This window comes from Beta vulgaris, chromosome 1 (genome assembly GCF_026745355.1).
Source record: "Beta vulgaris subsp. vulgaris cultivar EL10 chromosome 1, EL10.2, whole genome shotgun sequence".
NCBI classification, from domain to species: Eukaryota; Viridiplantae; Streptophyta; class Magnoliopsida; order Caryophyllales; family Amaranthaceae; genus Beta; species Beta vulgaris.
This window is the reverse complement of record NC_079202.1, coordinates 24627700-24634146: the sequence shown is the minus strand read 5'-3', so window position 1 is coordinate 24634146 and position 6447 is coordinate 24627700.

The window sequence follows — 6447 nt, the reverse complement described above, 5'->3', positions numbered from 1 at the left end:
TTCATTAGTTCCTTCGTGGGTTACTTCTAGTAAATCCCATATTTGCTTTGCGGATTTGCATCCCATGATCCTATTATGTTCATGGGTCCAAGTCCACAATGCAAAGTTTAATAGCCATGGCATTTACTTCCATTTTTTCAAAATCAGATTTGTCATAATCAGAGAGGGGTTTAAGAGTTACCTCATTTTTGTCATTTGTAGTTGTGACTTCGAAATCACCAACTTCAATGACTCTCCATACCTGATAGTTTTCAGCTTGATGAATATCTCCATGCGGTTCTTCCAATAGTTGTAGTACTTCCCATTGAACATAGGAGGCCTTTGAGTGGAATAACCTTCTTCAAGTTTCTCGTGGTATTCATTGTTCCTTGGATCTTTTTCTCAATAGGGTTTCCTATCTTACGTGAGTTGCTGCTCTGATACCAATTGTTATTTCCATAGGAACACTACAAGAGGGGGGTGAATTGTAGGTGTAGAAATAAACGTAACTTTTTGCGGAAATTAAAACTTAAACGAATAAACAAGCTAAAAGAACACAAGGGATTTTTACGAGGAAAAACTTCTTGGGCCCAACAAGAAGAAACAACCTCGACCACTAGGGATTTTAAACTCAACACTTTCACTAATTAGGCCAAACAACTTTGTTACAACCTAATTCTAACTCGAGCCACACCTTGAGTTCCTAAACTCAAGTTCCTGAGCCACTGTTCCCTTAACAGCAGTTCCTCTCAACTTCACTCGAAGTTTTCTCACACATACAAGCTTCACTCAAAGCCTCTCTCTTACAGAACTTCACTCAAAGTTCCCTTACCCCAAAAACCAAAATACAATTGATCGAAATAAGCTTAGTGGAATTAGAGTAAGAAGCAAAGAACAAATGGCTATTATGAGAGAATGAAGGCACTGACACTTAATAGTTAAACTCACTTAATTACTTAGTCAGACACATTTGGAACTTATCTAGACTTCTATATTTATAGTGTTAATCATGAAGAACGTGGGATTAAATAGAGTACATGTTTAAGTCCATTAACCCATGATGTTCCTTCCCCTAAGGAACACGTTTACATCATGTCCCATGATCCCATGAACTAAAATGAACGTGGATAATTTAGCGCATTACTCCTAATAATAGGAGTTCCTTGAGCTTTATCCGAAAATCAGTTTTTAAAACACTTTTTATCTTTAAAACTGAATTTTAATCTTTAAGAAAATAATATCTTTAAAAAATCTTTCTAAAACCGGATATTTATTTTCTTATTTTTCCGAAAAATAAAATCTTTTCTAAACAGATTTTCTTTTTAAAACTGATTTTATCATTTGAAATTAGATATAACTAATTTCCTATAATTTAGGCACGCCTAAGTCTAGTTCCTTTTATTAACTAAGTTCCTTTAACATATTCGTTTAGTGCCACTTAGTTTGTTCCTTACAAAGGAACAAACTCTCATTCTCAAATAAACTGCCACTGTTCCTTACCATTCTTTCTTTGTTCCTTTACATTGGAACTAGAAAATAAAACGCCTAGCTTCTATTCTTCTTGATCCAATGCTTGCTCCAGTATCAATATAGAAACTTCTTTACTTAGCCTTTGAAATCCTCTCTTGACTTCTTCCTTGATTTGTATTCTCCCAGTTCCTTTCATTGATACCTTAAACACCATACACTTAAATAACTCATTAGTTCACTACTTAGTTTGCATCTTTGTTTCTTTGTCATCATCAAAACTAGGGTTCAACACAAGGCTAAATTAAAGTATACTAAACTCAAATTCATTAAACCTTACAACCAAGTAAATCGTTCATTAAACATTACCAATACTTAAGAGATTCAGAGTTCCAACGGAAGCTAATCATATGCTAAGTGGATGACAACTCTAACTGATCTCCCTTTTGTTCCCCCAATCGATCGCCCACCTGCGTAAATACATCGAAAAGAGACAAGTGAGACAAGCTCCCAATAATCAGAAAAACTGAGTAATTCCAACTCCATCCCATAAAATACTTAAGTTGAAAATACTTTGTAAAACAGTAGATTAATAGTTTTTGGAAGTCACGGCACATAGACACATATATATACACTGAATAATCATATCACTAATCCAGTTATTCAAGGAGAGAAAAGAGAACTCCAGTAAGCCGAGGTCAATCCCCTGTAACCACTTACTACAACATTGTAGGATGGGGTCAATCCCCTGTAACCACCTACGGACAACATAATGGCCATAATAACAGAGTCCCTAGTGTGCACACCCCTTCTACTTGGATCACAACAAGATAGAAGAAAGACAGTAAGAGAATAATCAGCATAATAACCAGAGAACATGTAAGGGCCGCTGAACCACTCATACAGGGTAACCTGTTCATCATTTCCCTCCAATATATCTCTTTACGTGATTAACATCTGCAGGCCTGGCGCTTGGCCGGCGCGATGTGCTCGACCATGCAGGGCCTCGGTTTGGAAGCGGCCCCGAAATTTGTTTACTTGTTCCTATTGTTACCATAATATAACAGATAATTGTGTATGGAGCAGTGGTAAGGTTTTCGCAATGTGATGTTTTGGACCCAAGTTCGAATCAGCGTGCCTTTGTTTTCTGACAATTAATTGTTGTATGCTGTACTTTAATTACTTCTATTACTTGTCATTTCCCCCCCCCCATTTTCTCCTCACTTTATGAGATGTCCTTTCCTATTTCACACTTCACTTAATACAGTATCTCACATTTTCCCAATTTCACCATAGCCAAAAAATCATCTTAATTTCTATATCTATCAATCTTCTAAAAATTTATCATCATCTTAAATTAATTCTTCTACTTTTCAATCTTTATTAATTAATTACTTTAATCTTTAGTTATCAACAGTCACACTCTTTTTTTGTAAAATCATCTTTGTGGAATTGAATTGTATCTTTGGGAAGAGATGAAGGTAATTACTATCTAATTCAACAGTTTAATTTTCAATTTTGTCATTAAATTGTTGATTAATCTGTTAGATTTGGAGTTAGAATTATCTTCAATCACCCTATATATATTGTATACAAGCTTTGCAATAATTATCAAGGCAATTATAAGATCCGAAAATCCACCAATATACTTGAGTTCTTCATTCAATCTTCCTCATTCCAACAAAGGTGACAAGTATATAACCACAAAGATTATTGTTTGGTAATTTTTATTTATTTTTAGTTTCTTTTTTTAATTTTGTAATTACGATTATTACTTCCTATAATTGTAAATTCAACTAATTTTTATTTTTTCTGTCTACATTTAGTTAATAATTATCTTTGGGATTTTTAAATTTTTTTAGATTTAAGGGCCTCTTTTTATAAACTGGCACAGGGCCTCTAAAATTCTATCCCCGGCCCTGAACATCTTTTAATCAAGTCATCACATAAATCACGTACACATTTACGTCATCTTGTTCAATCCAGTGTGAACATATTCAATCCATCATAGTCTCAATCCATCATAATCTCAATCCATTCACAGCAGTTTCAATAACTAATTTCATAAATACAACTGTCACTTGAGTTCATTTATCACTTCAGATTCATAATCATTTCATTATCACAAGTTCTTACTAATTCCAACTTTCATAAAATCTCAATATTAATAACAATAATAATAACAATAATAGTCATAATCATCATCATTATCATCCTCATCATCATCATCATCATCATCATCATCATCATCATAATAATAATAATAATAATAATAATAATAATAATAATAATAATAATAATAATAATAATAATAATAATAATAATAATAATAATAATAATAATAATAATAATAATAATAATAATAAAATAATAACCATAACATTATTAAATGACATTAACCGATTTTAATAATATTATAACAACTATATTTGTCATATCGTACATTGTCTATAGTCATGATTCATAATCAAAATCCATAGTCGTTGTTCATTTTGTCATTCGTACTCATAATTGGCATTAAGTCAATAATTCGTATTATAATCCATACTTATAATAGTTATAAGCACATAATCACGTAATCAATTCGTCTTACACTGACGGGATCTATGTTTAGATGTACATCGGAGATTACCTCATGACACGTGCCCAAAAGTTAAGTTCACGAACATATTAGCACTCTTGATATTCGCCGTCTATACAATCGGAGTCTACAATAGATGTTAACGAGATCTAAGTTAGTTCCTAAATAACCCATTTTAATATACGTATATAAAATAAACGATTTAAATAATCTAAATAACTTTAAAGAAATTCTATAATGATGTTTAAGAGAGTTTACAAATCAAAGTAAATCATTTATGAATTCATTTTAAGTACTTCACAAAATTACTTCAACTTCGTTTCTATTAACTTAAACAATTATTTTAAACCAAAAAAACTAACTTTATTATACTCCTTATTTTATTTTAGAAATTTAAAATCATTATAAAAGACCAAGTTATTCCAAAACTTACTAACTTAAATAGAGTAGGCTAATTTTTTTTTTAGGAAGGTTATAAAAGTAACCAAATAAAACAAATTTTAAAACACAATTGAATTAAAAGAAAAGGAGAAAGGAAGTATTTTTAGGAATTCAGTTCCTCAAATTGAGAAGGAAGAACAAAAGAAGAGGAGGGAGAGAACAGAGGAGGCGAAAGCATGGGAGGTGAAGGAGTTTTGTGGTGCTCTTGGTTCGGCGGCCGGAGAGGTAGCAGACGCCGCGAAAAGGATGGGCGCGGGTCGCAAGGGTGATAGCAGGGCGCTGCAGAGGCACCATGAAGTGGGGGGTCGCAAGGGCGAAGTGAAGGCTGGGCTGCGATGGGTTTTGCTAGCGGTTGTAGCGGGTTGCAAGGCTTGGTAGTTCGGTTGGTGGTTCAAGTGGTTTCCGTCGGTGTGGTGGTTCAAAGGTGGTGCGGTGGTGAAGAGAAGCAAAGGAGGTTGTTTAATGGTGGATTGAAATTTCATTTTTAATTTTCAAAACCAAAATCAGAAATTTAGGAAGAAGAGAAATGAATTGAAGCAAACCTTTTGAGATTGTTAGCTTGAGTAATATGGTGAAAGAAATTCGGTATTTATAGAAGAGGTTGGTCAGAAAATTTGAGCTTGATCAAGCTCCATTAATGGTGGATGTGTGAGGTGTGAGAGCTATGGAGTTTTAGGGGTAGCCTTTTGAAATTTTTACCCCCTAAAATCTGATTTTGTGGATTGGAATTCAACTCTAATGACAAGAGTTGTAAATTTTGTTGACAATTTGGGCTCCTTTGGAGCTGGAGTTCAGAAGAAGAAGAAGGGAAAGGAGGAAGATGGTGAAACTGTTTTCACCTTTTTTGTTTGTTTTTATTTTAACTTTTCTTTTGTCTAAAAATCATATGGGTTATGGTTTGGCATTTGGGCGTTGCTTATATGGATGGATAACTTGTATAAGGGTACCCATAACTAAATAAAGAGTTTAATTTCCCAGTATTTAAAATTAATCGAATGAATAATAAAACAAGTAAATTATTTAATTGAAACTTATTAAATAAATCAAAACTAAATAAAATCGTTACTTAAATAAACATAATTATCAAATAAAATTGCATTATTATAAAAGTAAATTTAAGTAAAAATTTTAGTAAATAATAAAATAACTTTGAAAATTTGGGGTATTACAGTGGTGGTGTGATTGGTGTCTGGATTGTTGATTTGAGGGCAGTCATGAGGGAAGGGTATGGGATTGATAAGGGAGGAAGACGAGGGAGGGAGTAAGGGCTGGGTCGAGGAAACCTGAAGGGGGTGGCGCAGCAGGGTGGGGGATGGGATAGAGTTGACGATGGAGACAGTTGAGGGAGAGGTAAAGGGCTAGGTCGAGGATAAGTGCGGGGTGGGGGTAGGGGAGCTGGTTCAAGGGTAGTTGTAGGAAGGTGGCGCATTAGGGGTTTGGTGCTGGTTAAGGAGGAGGGAGGGGGCTGGGTTAAGGTCAGTTGTAGGGGGTGGCACAACAGGGGATGAGGTGGTGTTGATTAAGGAGGGGGGAAGGGGAAGGGGGTGGTGTAACACCCGACCCATCCGGAGTCGAGTCTATAATCACCAATGTGCATCAAGGTCCAACAACTATCCTCAATAACCAACATAAGTTCTTCCGGCATATTTCGTTCTCATCACTCATGCGCATCCTGAGAAACCATGAGGTCATCCATCCGTGGACTACTCCCAGTCAAGCACGCTTAACTGTGGAGTAACTAAGGAAATGAGCTCTCTAAAAGAAAGATGCATCTTGTTGGAATGAGTAGTTGCTAAATCCCTTTGAAGCAGTCATGAGGGGTATTACATACACCCTCACTTGAGAACATCAACTCCACAGTTGCGCCTGAGGACTCCACATATTCAGCCACAACGACCTGTGGGTCGCCCCGCTAGCGACTAACCTTGGATTAATTATCCACACGATTAACAAGCGATCATAGGGTTGCTCTGATACTA